The sequence below is a fragment of the Crocuta crocuta genome, unplaced genomic scaffold (genome assembly GCF_008692635.1).
Source record: "Crocuta crocuta isolate KB4526 unplaced genomic scaffold, BGI_CrCroc_1.0 scaffold144, whole genome shotgun sequence".
In the NCBI taxonomy this organism is placed as follows: Eukaryota; Metazoa; Chordata; class Mammalia; order Carnivora; family Hyaenidae; genus Crocuta; species Crocuta crocuta.
This window is the reverse complement of record NW_027529669.1, coordinates 3,792,359-3,812,342: the sequence shown is the minus strand read 5'-3', so window position 1 is coordinate 3,812,342 and position 19,984 is coordinate 3,792,359. Positions and strand designations below refer to the sequence as shown.

Genomic DNA, 19,984 nt, shown 5'->3' with positions numbered 1-19,984 from the left:
AACACCCGGAAACCTTCTGATTCTTTAAATTCCCCTGAGGAGTGTTAAGAAGCTTACAAAGAGGGGCACCTCAGTGGCTCAGTCAGTTGAGCATCCGACTTTGGCTCAGGTCATGATCACACAGTTTGTGGGTTCGAGCTCTGTGCTGACTGATGGCTAGCTCAGAGCCTGGAGCCCGTTTAAGATTCTGTGTCTCCCTCTCTCTCTGCCCCTCCCCACTTGTGCTCTGTCTCTCTCTGTCTCAAAAAAAAAAAAAAAGGTTACAAAGAAAACATACTAAATCTAAGCAAAAGGAAATAAATTAGCTAGATATTTTCTAAACTTAAGATAATTGGATTATTACTTCTTAAAGGTAAAAAAATATATGCATAACTTCTGCCTAGAATCTCAAATTGAAAAACAAAAGAAGCCACTGAAATCAAACCTCTTCCAAAACTCTTCTTTATTAAATGACCTACTGAGCTCCTTAAAAATTGTATAAAATCACTATTTGTGGCTATGGTTGCAGTTACGTATTAATGTACATGAAATACTATTTACTTATTCATATTAATTTAAGCACTTTGAATCAGTTGCTCTTCTTTTTAAAAGAATACCTTCTTTGTCTTAAAATTATACCCTGCTGACATGTATTTTTGGATGATGATAATAAAGATGAGTCGGTAATAATTAAAAATAAAACCTTCCCTATTTATGCTTATTTGATTATATGTAAAACTGAGACATTGTAGACATTAATCCATTCCAGTAGACATTACATTTTAAACAGCATTTTTATAGGGTTTACTTATCCTGTAAAGGTTTTTGTTTCGTTGTAATTCTTATCTTTGAAATAATCAAGGAGCTCTGGAAATCTTGCTCTCATGGTGCAGTCTGAAGCTATTGGCAGAACTATCTTCATATACAATTTCATAGGGTCAAAGCTTTTCCACATGATGGTTGCACAAACCACACCCAGTCTAAATATGGACTTAACTTAATTTTCTTGTATTTTCTGATTTTAGATTAATTTGCAAATACAATGATCATGCTGACTGACAGGATTACAAGTTATCATAAAGTGTTTACCAACTGCAACCCATTAGTTCTTTTTTATGCAAGTGTGTTGCAATGGTAATCGTATTAGAGCCTAAATAATTAATTCATGTTGTTGGTTTTAAGAGAGGAAGATTCTGTTTCTACTATTTTCATGGTTTAAACAAGAATGGATGCTTCTCTGTTATAAGGTATGTCACTGAACTCAAGGCATTTGGTTCTAGGCCAACATTTTCACAGAAGGGAAAACATGTTGACATAGAACATGGAACAGCTACAATGAGTAGCACAAAGAGACAAGTCAAAGGGTCATGCAATAATGTCACCTGTTGGGGTAGGCTATTTCCTGATGTTTTAGTTAAGTTCTTTAACTACCATTATTAGTTGAAAATTCCACAGAACTTTTTCCTAATTTTATTTTACTTTATTTTTTATTTTATTTCAAGTTTTTATTTAAACTCTAGTTAGTTAACACATATGGCAAAATTGGTTTCAGGTGTAGAATTTAATGATTCGTCACTTACATAAAACACTCAGAGCTCATCAGAACAAGTTTCCCTAGTTTTAAAATGAAGGATTACAGGGGTGCCTGGGTGGCTCAGTTGGTTGAGCGTCCGACTTCAGCTCAGGTCATGATCTCATGGTTGGTGGGTTCAAGCCCTGCGTAGAACTCTGTGCTGACAGCTAGCTCAGAGCCTGGAGTCTGCTTCAGATTCTGTTTCTCCCTCTTTCTCTGACCCTCACCCGCTTCATGCTGTCTCTCTCTCTCTCTCTCTCTCTCTCTCTCTCTTTCTCTCTTTCTCTCTCTCCCTCTCTCAGAAATAAATAAAACATTAACAAAAAATAAAAAAATAAAATGAAGGATTGCCTTGTAAGAAATGCTTGGTTTAAAAGACTTATAATTTGAGCAAATTTGAACAGCAAGTTCCATGAAAGAATCCCAGTCTTAGGGAATGGGATTCAAGGTTGCAGCCATCAACAAAACAGGTGTTTAGGCACTTAGCAAAAGTTGTTTACAGATCTGTTATTAGAGTTGCGGACTTAGAAAGTCATTTGAATGACTAAATAGAGCTGTAAACAGATTATTTAAACCTTGAAAACTATAGATGTGGGAGAAACCAGTGGATTCAGACTACAAATTTCGGGGACCATTGATGTTTTTCATATTTGCAGATTCAATTTAGTTAGTGGCTTAATTTTGTGAAGCTAAGAAACGTTGGTCCACAAAATCAGAGCGATGATAAAATAATTGGTCAGTTAATGATTCTCTTTTATCATGTATATAGAAAATTCTAAAACAGAAAAATCATATTCTTTCCATCAGGAATTAAAACTCATTTCTTAATGGCATTCACAACAGTAAGCTTTCAACTTACTGGAATGAAAATTTCTTGAAACTAAATTTCTTGAGATTTCTTAGTGCTCAGCTCTAATATAGTCATGCAGATCAAAAGAAAACAGGATTAGTTCAAAACCTGGGCTAAATGGGTTTGAACATGGAAGGCAAAGAAGGCAATGAGTTATAAGCCAGAGACTCTGTTTTATTTAAATTAGACACCCTAGAATATTTTTGAGTTCAGATCAGAGCTTCACCTGTCTTCAAACCTATTTAGCCCTTTGATTAAATCTATGTATCCACCTGTCATGCAATGAAAGTGATGGGGCACCTGGGTGGCTCAGTCAGCTAAGCATCTGACTTCAGCTCAGGTCATGATCTTGCAGTTCGTGAGTTCAAGCCCCACATCGGGCTCTGTGCTGACAGCTCAGAGCCTGGAGCCTGCTTCAGATTCTGTGTCTCCCTCTGTCTCTGCTCCTTCCCCACTCGTGCTCTGTCTGTCTCTCTCAAAAATAAAATAAAATAAAAAAATAAAATATTTTTAAAAAATGATAATAAAAGAATGTGACTGCTCAGAACACTCCTTTTCCCCTCACTTTTAAAACAAGAAAATTGAAGCCTATTGTAATATGTCATAAGATTGACATGGGAAACAAAAAAAAAAAGCAAAATCTCATATATTTCTCCACCTACTTTTTGCGTAATGCAATTTGACAAATATTCTGGGATGTTCAAAACTGGACAAAACACGGGTATTTTTCTCAAAAATCCTTAGCGATTGGATGGGCAGAGGAAATGGATATGTGAATAAATATAACTTAAAGTAGAAAATGATATGTGCTACAAAAGGTAAAAGTAAATTAGTATCATATTTCTCAGATAAAAATGTTATCTTTTTATAGGGTGTGAACACAGTTTTCATATGTGAAGTTTACTATGACTTTCAAATAACTATTATCTGGATATAAGGTGATTCAGAAGAAAATATACTGGAGACTAAATAATGAGAGCAATTGCCTTGTTTAACTGGACAGATCATGATTCAAGTATCCCTTCTCAATTTTACTAGCTGTGTAAACTCACATCAATTATTTTCCATTCTCATTGGCAAAATGGAAATACAATTGCATTTTTATTAACAGTTGTGTTGAAGAAAATGAGAAAATACATATAAAATTCCTGGTACAATGACTACTGCTACTACTACTACTACTACTACTACTACTACTACTACTACATTTTTTTAAATTATAGGGTTTAGCAAATGCTATAGTTGCATCAATGTTTGAGAATACCTTGATGAAATATAGAATAACTAGTATTGTTTTTCTTTTTATCTCAGTTGGTGTATCCCTATCTAATGTGGAAGTTAGAACAATAAGTTTGATATTGTTGTTAAAATATGTGACATTTCACCTCCAACAAGTATAATTAATGATAATTAATACATATGACTAGCACTGTATAGTGCTATATATTTTACATGTATTGTCTGAATTAATCATTATAATAACTATCAGGTAAATACCAGTGTATCCCCATTTTACAGTTGAGGATAAGACAGTGAGTGAGTTCATGCTTCCGGATCTGCTGAATGAATAATAGTCTTAAAAACAAGGAGTATAAAATTTACCTCATCTTATGACACAGAAGGAAATTGCTAGGAAGATACAGAATTAGAATTAGTAGGTATCATGTAGATTTATTACTCCCACCACTTGAAAGAGCATTATGCCAGATATGTGCTGTTATTTCTATGCACCACTGTTTCTAGAACTGTTCCTAGCACTATGGGGGATGCAGCAAATAAGTTTGCCTCGATCTAGTTAGGAAGTCATATATTTACATGAGTTACTATACATAATCCATAATGGAGATATAGACAAAGTACTAAGTGAGAGAAAGTAAGGGAAATCTGAATTTTGCTCAGTGTTCATCATGGAAGCCTGAATGAAGAAGGATCATATTTAAGCCGGACTTTGGATAACTGGGGCTTTGTGAAGAAGATCCTACTTAGAGGGAATAAAAGGACCAAAAGTATGAAATATTAATGAGATGGTTACTATATGGCTGTACTTGCAAATAGAAAAGATGGTGGAGACTTTTGGAGACCTTGCTAAATCTTGCCTCTTCTACAGGCCACCATGATCGAAGAAAAGGACTTTTCTGCTTCTTGATGACTGTGACACCCTAAATGTAAGTTTTCTTTATATTACATAATGGTGACTCTGGTGGAGTTATGAATGACTAGAAGAAAAGATTGTGATAAGCATTTCAGACACTATTTCATAAATTAAGATGAGAGATGATGAGCTACTGGTCTGGGAAAATGGCTAGGGAATGAAAAAGATGTGATGGAGTCAACAGAATTTGATAAAACAACTAAATTTAAGGAGGAATGGAGCATTAGATTCTATAGTGACAGTGGAAATTTTAAAACCGTATAACTTGGCGGAAAATGGTGAAATAAGGAATATGTGACAAGGTGTGAGTTGGATAAAGTTGGGTGAGGATAGCAATAATGACAGGGTAATATTTATTCTATTAGATATATGTCTTTAAAGATTATATAAAGCATTAAAATTTTTTAAAAACAAAGTGTTATATAAAGCATACTTATGCATTTTTATCTGTATAAATCAGGAAAGATAAATGCAAGCAATTGTAAAATAGGGTAGATGGTCTTGAATAAAATAAGAATTATTCTAAGATCAAGAAAGAGTGATCAATATTAGTGAACATATAAAAGCTAGGTAAAAAGAGTGTCAACACCATATTGATAAGCAATATATTAGCCAGAGGTCACAACTGGACCCTGCTTACTGAGAAATAAAACTCTTAATTATAAGATGTGGAGGCATAGTAAAATAAATAGTAAACTGGTGGGAGACATTTGATATCAAGGACTTGATGAAAATAGAAGGCAAAGAAGGGTAGTAGGCAATGAGTTGAAAGCCAGAGACTCTGTTTTATTTAAATTAAGCTCCCTAGAATATTTTCGAGTCCAGGCTAGTGACTCACCTGGTGATGGAGTGACTTGGAGTATAAGGATTCAAGATGGAGTAAAATAGGGGCACCTGGGTGGCTTAGTCGGTTGAGCGACCGACTTTCGCTTAGGTCATGATTTCGCGGTTGGTGGGTTCGAGCCCCGCGTGGGGCTCTGTGCTGACTGCCAGCTCAGAGCCTGGAGCCTATTTCAGAGTCTGTGACTCCCTCTCTCTCTGACCCTCCCCTGCTCACGCTGTCTCTCTCTCTCTCTCTCCCCTAGAAATAAATTAAAAAACATAAAAAAAAAAAAGAAGATGGAGTAAAATAAAAGCAGCTCCTGACTTATTTTCCAACAGTTGTTAAGAAGATGGCTGGCTGCCTATGAGGCAACTACCAGAAAATAACCAGTCCAGAATTAATTAATCATGAATAATGTTAATGATATGCTGATGGCAGGTGCCTGGCATAGATTTTTGTGCATTAAAGCCATCATATTACGTAGTCGTTACAAAAACCTTATTGATCAGTGTACTAATGGAACAGCCATGCAATTACACTCATCACATTCTCAACCAGTACAGGAGAACATGAAATTCAGAAAATAAAAACGTGGAAATGAAAGTTTGAGATTTCACAATTCTTGACACAGAGTTTATAGACGGAGTCGTAATGTTAACCAAAGGAGATAACAGTGAGGAAAAAAATTGGTCTGGAGGCAGAGCTTTGAGACATCTTTAATTTTTCTGAAGCTTTTGGGAAACACTGTAGGCAACAAATAGATTTTCACCTTTTAATGTAAGTGGCCTGTTAGGATGACAATTTCAGAGTTGTTCATCCACTATTGATAAAAAAAAAAAAATGAATTATATAAACATTAACTTTATCATTCTGCAGTTCTTTTTTTAATGTTTATTTATTTTTGAGAGAGAGAAAGTGGGGTAGGGAAGAGAGAGAATCCGAAGCAGATTCCACTAGGTCAGCACAGAGCCTGACATGGGACTCAAACCGATGAATCATGAGATCATGACCTCAGCCAAAATCAAGAATCAGACACTTAACTGACTGAGCCACCCAGGCACCCCTCATTCTGAAGTTCTTGATGAGATGTTATAACCATACCAACTTCAGCAACTTTCTTGACAACTTTATGCATGACATCAAGTTGGTTAGATGATGTGGTCATTGGATGGGGAAACAAGACAGTAAAAAACCACCAGAAAGCTTCAAGGAGGATTGGAGAGGATCAGCATCCCAAAACCAGGGAAGAGTGTTTAAAGAAGAAGAAGTGATAATATGTTTCAGATGTTACAAAGCAGCCAAGAAGACTCAGGCTTGAGATGAGTTTTTTGAATCTTCAAAGAAAACAACTTCCATAGAGCAGTGCCATATGAAGCCAACGAACAATGGATGGAAGACAGAATGACCTAGAGAACCACAGGAACTACAGACAATGTGTGCTTACTTGTGACTTTTTATGAACTTTTTATAAAACTTCTTAAGGAGACTGATTCTTATCTATCCTTATAGGAAGAACGGAGACGTTGCTTACAGATCTACAGTTTCTAAGATCAAGACAGAAAAAAAAAAAAAAGACTAGGTAACACTAACTCTCCCATCCACATATAATGCTTTGGCATTTGTGTCTGACATCTGACTCAATAAAGAGTTGGCATCATCTTCTTTGACAAGGAGGAAAAGTTGAAGAAATGATTACTAAGGAGCACTCCATCCCTTTGCATACCTCAAAATATCTTCTCTACTCTCATTTAGCATCCTAAAAGGGAATGCCTATCTATTTACTTAACATTCATGTCTTTTTCATGGGTGGTGCTAATAGAAGAGGAGGTTAAAGACAACAGAAACACAAAATGTTAACACTCCACAAAATAAAAGAATATTTAGAAGGGCTAGAAAGAGTTTCTAAGTTCAGGAAAGGATACAATATTCTAACATTGTGCTGAAGCTAGGCAAGCATTAACATCCCCACTGTTACCATATAATTAAATACAAGATGACTAGGGGACAGTCTGAGGTGAGCAGGCATATATTCCACTTGGCTGACTTTATTTTTTTTTATCAATTTTCTCATTCTGGACTGTGAAATGGTCTTTCTGTGAGGATCCCCAGGCAGTAGTCATGGAATTAATCCTGATAATGCTTCAGGACTGTGTTCATTGCTCACATAACAATATTCTAGACCTCTCTAGACTCTGGTGGGAAGCCCTCATCCACCCTGATATTTGACAGCTTGTGTTTTCTCTCTACTCTTCCCACCCAATGGCAGAACTTGGACAGATGCCAAAGAACTTCTGGAGATATGCAGAAAATAATTTAAAAATAGACACAAAAACTTGGGGACCAGATGGAGATATTTGTATAACCAAAAAAAGTATTTTATTATGAAAGTTTTAATTAAAATGCCATTTCCTATAAAAATATGGCAGAGGGGAAACAAAACAAAAAAGCTAAAATGTTGACTGTTCATCTCTGGAATATATTATTCGAGGCAACTGCTATTTTCCCTTTTTCTAAGCATTGGTAATATTTGGAATTTCCACAACTATCAAGAACTTGACTATCATTTTGTTAAAAAGCATTTTAAAAACCAACTTTATGTAGGAAGTTATAAACATAAGCAGATTAGTGTAATCACAGATTATACGAATACTAATCACGGACTGCTACTATACTAATCACTGGATGATCATTTCGATCATGGAATGTTGGGTCTGAAAGAAGCAATCTTATTATTGTACAGATGAAACAAATGAGTGAAGGGACAGGGGAAATGACTTGTCCATTGGCAAATATTAACCTTAAGCTTAGAAATATCGCTATTCTGACTGAGTTCAAACCTGAGTTACATTGTAAGAGCCAAATACTGACCTGGAATCAGTCTATGGCCTGAGAATCACTTAAATATTTACCAGTATCTGAAACATAATTGGTGGCCCATGTCTATGATATAGTCGGTGATGGACAGATGAATGAATGGTAATAAAAGTTGTTTAAAGACAAGTTCATTATAGCATAGCATAGCAGAGCATAGTATAATATAGTATAGTATAGTGTAGTATAGTGTAGTATAGCATAGTACACATATAGTATAGTGTAGTATAGTGTAGTGTAGCATAGTACATTATATTATAGTAAACTGGTGAGGAGGGACATGAGTTTGTAAACTGAGGACCATGTGCTTTCTTTTCTCTGTTGCCTGGGATACATTATGTTAGCTCAAAATGGTAAAAATAAAAAATAAAAAAACAAATAGAAAAAGGAAAAATAATCACCAGTCATAAATAAAAGAGACTGCTACCCAGTTAGTAATTGTGTCAAACAAATAAAGCTGTCCAATTGTAGTCTAGCCTCATTTGACCTATTTAGAAAAAAATATTAAAAAAGAAAAAAGAAAAAGCAGAATGAAGGAATATATTATCCTAACAGAGATAGTTCTAGCTCTGAATCTACATCTAATTCTGTTTTTAACAAGTATCCAACATAAATTCTCTCTCTCAGCATATTGGAGGGTGAAAACACATGCTAATACCAATAAATTGGATTTGTGTTTGGGAAATTTATGCATGCATATATAAAGAAAATATTTGCATATAACCCCAGATGGAGGAGCCAACAGAGCATGAACTTGGTTGCCAGGATAACAATGTATACATTACACTGGGAGATGAAATTTGTGTATAAAGCAATTCAATGGCTGATTATGAGAGTGACACATTCTGGGATGATGTGCCTTAAATTCAGCAGTAAACATGGGTATGGGACTCCTGCTGCTTGCCAGCATACGTTTCCACGTGTCTGGTTTATTCCCATGCACAGCTTCTTGGAGCATTCAAGGTATGTCTTATTTACTGATTATCAATCAATTTTAAAAGAATAAAAGCCCCACAGGTATTTATAGAGTATAGGTTTAAGCACCCTGTGGACTGTGTGGCATGAATGATAATGCCAGGAGCAAAATGCAAAAATTGTTAAGAACCAGCAGGCTAAGTCAAGGTTCTAAATATGTGCTAGGTTCTGGCTATGTAACCTTGGCAATTGATTGATTGATTGACTGATTGATATCACAGCAGTTACGTAAGTTTTTTAAACTGTACAGTGGACATGGTAATACTATTTATTTCATAAACATCTGTGAGGATTTAGCCAGATATGTACACAAAGAAATCGCTATAGCATCTAGCAAACGGTTAAGTGTGCAATAATCGTTATTTTCAATCCTTTTCTAAGAACTGACATTTTAAGATCTGAGATGTGTCTTAAACTGGGCCTGCATTTTCAAAATATGATATTAAGTGTTCCCTGATTGTGAATGTCACTAACATTTAAAATAGGAGAGATGGAGCAGATCGTTAGAGATGAGACTGATTGTCTAGAAGGCTGAGTGGAGCTCATGACATAAATTGTGAGAATGCACCATGTATAGGAACAGGATGGCCAAAACTCAGCTGAAAGAGAGTCTGAGACTTCTCAGAAATATTTCTGAAAAAAAGATCCCGAGGAGTGGATTTAGGCCCACTTTTAAAACCAGAGGGTCAGAAAGTGCTTTTTTGTTGTTTGTTTTTCTTCCCTGAATATAGCTCAGGTCTTTCATTTAATGTTGTCCTTGGCCCAGCCCTGACCCATTCAGTCACCTTTATCCCCTCAGTGGAATAAAGACCAGAAGTCAGAAGGGAAGGGGCCACGTTATATAAAACTCTGCAAGAATCCTAAACGCAAACTGCACTGCTGTGCACCTCCTCTCTGTCAATAGAGCCATTATAAAAGGGAGAGAAGCACAGTCCTGTCCTTTCACCAGTCACTCTTTGCAGCCCTGGCATCTGAAAGGCATGCACATATTAGTGGCCTGGCCACTCCCCCAGGGAAGTGATGGGAGACCATGCTGCATGCAGGGCAGAGGTGGATGGGAATGGGAGAGGCAATGCCCAGTAGTAGCGCTGTGAATGCCAGGCACAGAGTGAGTCCTCAATAAATATTTGTTGACTGGCTTCATGCTCCCAGTGCTGGGTTGGATTGTGTCCCCACAAAAGATACGTTTAAGTCCTAAGCTGTGGTAACTGTGAATGTGATCTTTGCCAAAGCAATGAAGTTAAAGTGAGGTCCTACTGGGGTTGGGTGTGCCTTAATCCAATGAGATGTCCTTTTAAGAAGGAGGACATCTGTACACAACCATACCTAAGAGAAGAAAGACACGTGAGCATAGAGGCAGAGACTGGAGTGATGCATCTACAAACCAGGGGCTGCCAAGGACTGACAGCATCCACCAGAAGCTAGGCAGACACATGGAAGGATTCTCCATAGAGCCTTGGAAAGGGCTGAGGCCTGCCAACACCTTCATTTAGGACTTCAAGCCTACCATGTATAAGAGAATACATTTCTGTTTTTTTAAAGCACTCAGTTTGCAATACTTTGTTGCAGCCACCCCAAGAAATGAACACAATCCCCAAAGAAAAGGTATTTTCCAACTACCTAGCAAAGTTTGGTGCCTGGTAAAATGGCAGTAAGAGCAGTGCTTAGCAGAATCTATAAAGTCTCTCCGCTGTTGCCAGGTGAGGGATGGTTACATTGTTTAAAGTGCATTTGCAAAGATAATCTTTGAGGGGCTGCCAGTAGAATTTGAATAAAAGGGACAACAGGGTAGATATTGTAGGGAGCTAGTGTTTATGAGCAGGCAAAGACAAAATCTGTCTCTCTATGGCCTCAGTCTCAGCTCCAAGATGGGGGAGGCCTGGGGAAAAGTAGGCCACAATAATACAGAACACTTTCTACCTGATTATATGAAGAACTGCGTCAGACTATCTTTTCCTGCATTTGGGTCTCTTCAAGTTTAAGTGTTTTAGGGTCACTTATTACCCAGAAATGTGCTTTTTGCTAGAAAGATTATGCCAACCGTTCCACTTAAAAGGCTCTTGATCACTGAACACAGTGAAAAGTAATTCGGAAACGCTGACTCCAGAGAAATGTTTTGATAACAAAAGTTGCCGCAGGAGCCAGAATGAAAGCATTTCTTAGCCTCAAATGGAAAATATTTAAAAGAAGCGTGGTGAAAAACAGTAATAACAAGGCTTCAAAAGCTGATGATAAACCTACATTAGAAGTAACGATTAAATGATTTTTGACTAAAGAGATCCATAAAGCACCCATCACAAGGCCTGGGTCCATTATAGGTAATAGAATGGTTGATAATCATAGGAGTATGATAAATATTAATGGTGAATTGGAAGTATATTTTTTCTTCTTAAAATTGTCTTTCTGTGATTGAGTGATTTGTAGTAGATACTGAGCTAAGGCCAAAAGCATTACAAAGATGTCAAGACAGCCTTGGTAGGTGGTTAGAAAGGTTACATAGGAAGGGATTGAAATGCAAACAACTGTAACTCACTCTATNGGGGCGGCAGCGATATATTGGTAGGAAGAAAGCTGTGGGTTCAACAATAACAAGTTTTAGAGTATATTAAAACTGACATTAGAATGTCATTGCTTCCATGAACCAGGACCAGCCCTCTGTCTTCTACTTATGTTGATTTCACCAAAGGTATGCCACTAGAAACCCACCAGTATACAGAAGTTAGTAATGTGGGGCTGTGAGTTAGAGCTGCATGCTGTAGTTCTAGAGATCTGCCTTTAATCAGTACATGTACTGGTTTTCAGGGTGAGAACGGGTCAGGTGGTAGAGTAAGCATTCAATTGCTGTCATGGAGTCCTCCAAAGATGAACGTTAGGGTTCTCAGTGGTATACAGAGCATGTGGCAAGAGGAGACTCATCTAATATGTAGAGAGACAGACAGACACACAGTCATTTTTTAAAAGATTCAGAAGAAGGTAGTATCTTCTTACCTAAATGTCCAGAAAAGTGTTTCTTTCTGTCCCTAAAGATTGAGAATCATGAAGGATCCCAATTTTGTTGATGTCTAAGTCAGCTCAAGCTTCTGTAACAGAATGCCATAGACTGAAGACTTCGACAACAAACACTTATTTTCTCACAGATCTGAAGGCTGGCAGTCTAAGAACAAAATGCTAGCCAAATCCAATTCAGTTCCTGGTGAGAGCACTCTTCCTGGGCTCATATATAAAGGAGGAGTGAGAGAGAGAGAAGAGAGAGAGACAGAGGCAGAGAGAGATTGATTTTAAGGAATTAGCTCATGCAATTGTGGAGGCTAGCAAGCTCAAAATTTACCAGGTGGGGGGGGAGGGGGCAAGATGGCGGAGAAGTAAGGAGCTCCGTACTTGCACTCGCGCCCATACATCACACAGAAAAGATCTGAAGCCACTGGAAACCTTACAAAACCTGAGAGATTGGGAGACAANGACCTGCAGGTAGCCTGAAGATTCAGGGAAGAGTTCTTGGTCCTTAGCGAGGACCCTAAGGCAGTCTGGAGGCAGAATTCTCTCTTCCTTAATGGAACTCAGTCTGTTTCCCCTTTTGGCCTTTAACTGATTAGAAGAGGCTCACTCACTTAATGAAGAGTAATCTTCTTTACTCAGAATTGACTGATTTTAAATATTAATCTCATCTAAAATATCTTCACAGAAATATCCAGAGTGGTGTTAGACTAAATAAATATCTGGGTGCCATGGCTTAGCCAAGTTGACCCATAAAATAACCATCACATCCACTTATTTTTGAATTCCATGAGGGTAGAGATTATGACAGCATTGTTCATTAGTCTATCTCTAGACTCTAGACACTAGAGCAGGTATATAGAAGATAGTAAAAGTAAAAGCCCCAGCATTTCTTGAAAGATTAGCTCCTTTTGAAGGTTGAAGATACATTATCCACAATCCAGAATATTACAAAGTGGCGAGCCAAAACAAAGACAGGGCCTGATTGAAGGCAAGGGCTATTTTTACAGCCTTCTGTCTGTAATGTTAAATGGAGATGGTACTGTGTCTACAAATGAGTCATTAATGAGGAAGGACAGTCAGAGGCAAGGGTACCCTCTATCTTTGTTCGGAGCAAAGGCCAAGTTGCAGGTCCACTTAGATATTCTCAAAATTAAAGTAAATAAAACTAGGCTAACAATTCATTTATGACGCATGAAAAAAATCAGAGGCCTCTTCCCCTACAGAGCTTTTGCTTTATCTCAGTGATCTTGATTCATACTATTTCTCATGCTGCCAAATATCCTGATCTTCAGACATTGTATGACAGACTTTCAAGGTCATGGACACAAGTAGATATTTGGGCTGAGATTTAAACACTTCCTATTTCTGCTTCATCATTGCTCGATACACAAACACAAATATTTTCTTAGAAAACAAGTCAGAAATTCATGTCAGCCTTATTTAGATGTAATTCGTATTAAGCATTGCTAACACAGACACGATTTTTCTCTTTGACCTGATTTCTAACCTTGTTTTGTCCTGGGTTCCATGACTTTTCTATAAACCATGGTAGTGAATCATCTCTAACTGTTTTGAGAAAATGGGGTTCCGATGTACTCTGTATTCTGACTCACGGTTTGAGGTTAAGTGGAAATAGCTTTTTTTTTTTTTTTTGTCTTTGTATCTCATTCCTACTGCTTCTGTATTATTTTTGGAGGTTTTCCACAAGGTACTTCTCAATGCTAAGCTTTCCCTTTGTCTGGTGTCTTTTGCTACAAAGTGCTAGAGACATAATGAGCTACTGTGCTTACTGGTAGGCTTACATATAGTCAAGGTAAACCTGTTCCCAGCTTTGGATCATGTCTCCCTTCCTCTATCTTTTTCTTTCTGACTACCACTAATCTTATTTTGTTGATTTTGTATAAAAATACCTATATTGTTGTTTCTAAATATAAAAATCATATCCATCTAATAAGAAAAACAATACTTATACTTTATACTCTGAAAAGTATAAAGTCAAATTCATTTCAAATCTCATGTTGCTGGATAATATTTGGATAAATATAATGAAGACAGGCAGATCTATCTCTCTCACTCTTTGTATGTGGAAACATGTGTGCACATGCATGTATACACATGCTGTGTTGCATATCTTCATTGTGTCTCCCCAGATCCCTGCCCTCCCCTCAATAGATTTCCTTAGCCTCTGGCTTCTAATTGTGTTGGGCCAATCAGAAGCCACAAAAAGGAGGTCAGAAGGAGCAACTGGGAGTGAGGACTGAGGGATTATTTCTTTAGTCTCCTCCTAGTTGTCTTGCCCATAGTAGGCTGTGGTCCTCTATAGATCCTCTCTCAAAAGAGACATTTCTGCAAGTCTCTGAACTACTAGATTTTGGTACCTGCTGCCTGTCATCAACCTTTGGGGTTGTAAGGTATCAGTTGAAACCAGCCCAGGGTATGTACTATTCCTTAGGTCCCTATACCATGTTAATTCCTTAAGAACATCTTTTTGTCAAACCCTCCTTACATGAATGTGCTGTTTCCCATCTTTTTGGATAACTCCTGCCTATATAGTGTGCACCTCCATACCTACATACAGAAATGCGCGAGCGCGCGTGCACACGCATGCACACACACACACCCTACTTTGCTAAAATGAAATCGTCCATGCTGCTCAAACACTTTTTGTTATGTACCATATTTGTTTTTCTAGTTTCGTCTTAATGGACATTTAGATTATTCCATATTCTAATACTATAAGCAAGAGGGGCATGAACATTTTCATGTATATGTTTTGCCAAATTTTTGCAAGATTATTTTAGGATAAATTCCTAACAATGGAATTTCCTTGTCAAAGGTTATATGCATTTTTAAATTTCACAGATAGTGTTATTTTTTTTCTTCTTTTAGATTGTTGCACCAATTTGGACCCTACCAACAAACATAGTGAACGTTTTCATCTCCTGCACACACTAACCAGTACTGTATCTCAGCAAACATTTTCATCTCTGCCAGTCTGACATATGAGAAATATGGGAAATGTTACCATTTTCATTTTTATTTCTCTAATTATGCAGTATTCAACATCTTTCATATGTTTCTTAGTCATTTGTATTTCTTTTCCTGGGAATTCCCACTGTACATTCTTGGCCCAAACAATATTTATATTCAAGACCAAACAGTGTCTTTAGTAGAAAAAAATAAGTAATCTTAGTGGCTTCTTGATTTTACCCTAAGAGGTGTTTTCAAGTCATGTTAATCAATTGCACTTTTCCTGTAGGTTCTAAGTTGTGTTTTTCTAATATAATTATAATTCCAGGAGAGGGAGTCATAGTTTATAGGCCCTCTGATTGTTGAAGCCTGGCTTGCTTCTCAGATTGTATGATGATCTCATTTTTAAATACTAGCCAAAATTTTGTGTTTTCTTTTTCATATTAAGCTTCAGGCATTTGTCTTATATTTTGTGATCTGTCCTTTGTATTTCTGAAGCAAGCTTTAATGGACATCACTGGTCACCATCTTTCACTATCCCATTCTGTTATTATTTTTAATGTTTATTTATTTTGAGAGAGAGAGTGAGAGAGAGAGCACAAGTGGGGGAGGGGCAGAGAAAGACAGAGAGAGAAAGAATCCCAAGCAGACTCGAGCTATCAGCACAGAGCCCAACGTGGGGCTCAAACTCATGAACCATGAGATCATGACCTGAGCCCAAATCAAGAGTTGGATGCCTAACCCACTGAGTCACCCAGGCAACCCCCAATCTATTGTTTAGATGTGTCTCTACACAGTAAAAGCAAGGAGCTGCATAGAATATAGAATATACATCTAAGTATGTGCATTGTGAGATCTATATTCAGAGATACCTAAAAATGTATGCAAAATATAGATAATCCTGTTGGGCCTTAATCAATCAATCTGAGTAGATTTAAAATGTACCCAAGTAAGTAATGAACTGGAACAAAAGGAATCACATTATGCCTTTATTCATGCTTAGAGCTTGACTGGAAAGAAAAGTCAAGTTCATTGTAGAATGTCAGGAAGAATTTCAGAAGACCTAGTTGGCAATGAATTTGTTAGACTCTGATTAAAGACATTTAAATGTTAAGTACACACACACACACACACACACACAAACATATAGTGTATCATAGCTTCTCTATTTTATGCAAAGAATTTCATCCTGGCATTACTAGCTAGCTGTTCTACTTTACTGGTCCCATTGGAAATTTTGTTGTTTCTTCTAAAGAACTACATTCGGTCATCCTGAGTATGGTGATGATATCTTCTTCAGTGAGAAAGGAATTACAAGAACAGAAATTAGTTGGGTGCTTATGAAGCACTGGTGAGGCACTGTGTTATTCATGGTCAAGATACTCTGTTTCATTTTCTCAGTAACTTCTAGAATAATTATTATCATCTCCATTTTTTGAAGTTAAGTAACATCCTTGGGATCACATGGAATAAGGAATATGGTGTTGGATTTGAACCTAGGACTTACTTGATTCCAAACTCCATAACATTTCCACTACCCCAGTGCTTCTCGACCTGTCTGTACTACAGAATGTTTTTATTTTGTTTTTGTTTTTCTGTCACAGACCAGGTCATGGTCCATCTATACATAATCAGTATGAAGCTCCTTCTGTATGGAACTTATGCAAGTTCAAGGACATACCAACTATTCTAGCCCATGTTCAATGAGAAAAGCCCACTGACCACAGGCTTAGATGTCATGACAATGTCACATTCTAGAAAGGCTTTTGTACTTACTATATTCTGGTAACAAATAAATTGCAGAGCAGTCCTGCAGACCACACTTGGTGTCACAGTGAACTACAGAATATTGCCAAAGCCTAATTTATCATCTGCTCTATAAAAGACCACACATTATAATTGAATTCAAAGTATGGAAGTTAGAATTCTGCCCTTATGTGAAGCAAACCTAATACAAAATGGTCATTCAAAGCTTTTGTAGGAATAAATTATTCCCTGAGGAATGTGCTTGATAAGTAATAAACATGGAAAGCCTTGTTTGTTCTCTGTTAGGCAGAGGAAAACTAATTTCACAGTTTGTTGTAGCTGAATGTTTGGCATTTGTTATGTTTATTCTTATCCTGTGTTGTGGATATTTAATCTTCCCCTTGGAAAATTACTTTTTATTTAATGAGATATTTTACCCAGTCCATTTGTAAATAAAGCAGCCATACTTAAATAATTCAGATTCCTGTGGTTCTCATTTTACATCTGATTTCCTTCTTGGCTGATCTAACAGTTTACATGGCTTGATTATCTTCCCAAATTATCTTACCAAGAATACTCTACAGAGTCTTTCCTATGGAAACTATATTAAACCTTAAATAATTCAGCAATTTTGACACTGTCACACCTTCCCCAAAGTGCACTTATCTGGAAGACATTCTTCCATGGAGAACATAAACAAATATCCTTCTAGTATCAGCACAATTAAATATAGGAATGATCTCTGGGGATTGAAAGATATGCCTTTAATGAATTAGAAAGACTAATTTAATATTGTTTCTTTCAATTGTTTCTGTTCAATATGTTCTGACCTAAACAATATGTACATATAATAATGTGTTCCCATTAAAAAAATAATTTATTTTGTAGTGAAAGAAAGGAGCTTTTACATGTCCCCTCTTTTGTGAGTTTTTCTGTTGGTTGCAAAGAACAATAGAGAGGGGTTCTGTATAATAGCATATGTTTAAGAAGGTGATATCTAACTTCCACAAATAGTGTGATAATTGCTCTTTTTGATAATCATCAGATCATCATTATTTTTACCATTGGGAGAGTTATGAATTTGGAGGGTAAGGATGCAGTTAGCCATTGTTTTTTAGGAGATAGTAATAAACTATCGTGGATTTGCCTAAATCATCATTTGGACTAATGAGAGACTTAGAAAGTAACCAAAGGGGGGCGCCTAGGTGGCCTAGTCTGTTAAGCGTCCGACTTTTGCTTAGGTCATGATCTAGCGGTTCGTGGGTTTGAGCCCCGCGTCGGGCTCTGTGCTGACTGCCAGCTCAGAGCCTGGAGCCTATTTCAGAGTCTGTATCTCCCTCTCTCTCTGACCCTCCCCTGCTCACGCTGTCTCTCTCTCTCTCTCTCTCCTAGAAATAAATAAAAATTAAAAAAAAAAGAAAGTAACCAAAGGGAAAAAAGTCTGAAAAGGTCATCTACTTAGCTAAGGAAGTAGGAAAAAAGGTAATACATAGATCAATAAATGGGAACTATTCAAGACTAACCCAATTCCAACATGCTCCGTGTAAGAGAAGTACTGTGGTCTCTGTCCTATGCAGTACATACTTCATGCTTGTGGCTGTCACCCCATAGCTGGTGGCCTTAGATGGTTGGGAACAATATTTCTCTGAGTGATTCTGCACAGCCAAGTGTAGTTCTGAAAGCTATTTTCTACTGATTCCTACTATTTGTAGAAATAATTTGTATCTAACATTTAGGTCTGTATTTGTTTTGTGGGACTGCCATAACAAAGTACCATAAACTGGATGGTTTAGACCAACAGACATTTCATTGTTTCACAATTCCAGAGGCTATGAGTCTGAAATCAAGATGTCAGCAGGGCCATGCTCTCTTTCTGAAATCTGCAGGAACAATTCTTCCTAGCTCCTTTCTCACTTCTAGTGTGTTGCCAGAAATCTTTGGGGTTCTTTTGGCTTGCAACTGTATCACTGTAATCTCTGCCTTCATTGTCACCTGGTGGTCTATGACCACCTTCTCCTAAGGTTGTCACTCAGATTGTATTAGGGGCCCACCCTGCTCCACTGTGGTCTCATCTTAACTCCTTACATCCACAACAATCTTATTTTCAAATAGAGGATTTTATTTTATTTTCAATAAAATTCTGAAATAATGAAGGTTAAAACTTCAATATATCTTTTTTGGGAGACACAGTTCAATTTCTGACATGCAATGAATTACATTTTTGTAATTTCAGATGAAAATTCTGGCTAAAGAAGTATTTTCCACTGGTAAGCAAATATTTGTTAAAGTCTGTAGAATGTCCTGAATGCCAGATGTTGTAAGCTGTGATGTGCATTACAGCAATACCAGTCTGTGCATTCTGATTTATTCTATTCTCAAATCATAAATGACCTTGATACAATTTGGGTGCTTTTCCCAAGGTGAAATTTGGAGCTGAGCATTGGGGTAGCGCTTTCATTGCATGTTGTCTATGTTCTGAACTCTGCACTAGCCACATTCCTTATCCTATTTCATTCTTACAAAACTACAAGAAGGTAGGGGTGCCTGGGTGGGCATCTGACTCTTCATTTTTGGCTTAGGTCATGGTCTCACATTCATGAGTTCAAACCCCACGTCAAGCTCTGTACTGACAACATGGAGCCTGCTTGGGATTCTCTCTCTCACCCTCTCTCTCTACCCCTCCCTACTCGTTCTCTCTCTCTCTCTCTCTCTCTCTCTCTGTTTCTGTCTCTCTATTTCTCTCTCTTTCTCTCTCTCTCTCTCTCACACACACACAATAAATAAACAAAATTTTTAAAAATTTGGGTTCTTTTTAAAAAAATACAAGAAGGTAGTATAATTAAATTCTTCAGTTAAGGAAAACATGGCCTGGAGATAATAAATTAACATGTCTTAGAGAGTTCTATGGGTGACACAAAATTCAGACTCTACCACACAACATTCTAATTCTCTGGGACCAGGCAGAAAGTGAAAAGAGAAGTTGAAGAAATTGCACTTGACATAATAAATAGGGTTTTATTATCTCAGTAAAGTTTGAAGTGTAATAAC

At 37.1% G+C, this 19,984-nt stretch overlaps 1 long non-coding RNA gene across 1 annotated transcript in view; it reads left to right on the top strand.

The window, feature by feature from the left end:
- The window catches only part of LOC144230553 (uncharacterized), a 7,202-nt gene extending 1,263 nt beyond the window's left edge, over nucleotides 1-5,939 (top strand). The window contains exons 2-3 of the long non-coding RNA XR_013334789.1: nucleotides 4,510-4,567; nucleotides 5,640-5,939. This is a non-coding gene — a long non-coding RNA (uncharacterized LOC144230553). The remainder of the gene's footprint in view (nucleotides 1-4,509; nucleotides 4,568-5,639) is intronic.
- The last annotated feature ends 14,045 nt before the right edge of the window (nucleotides 5,940-19,984 follow it).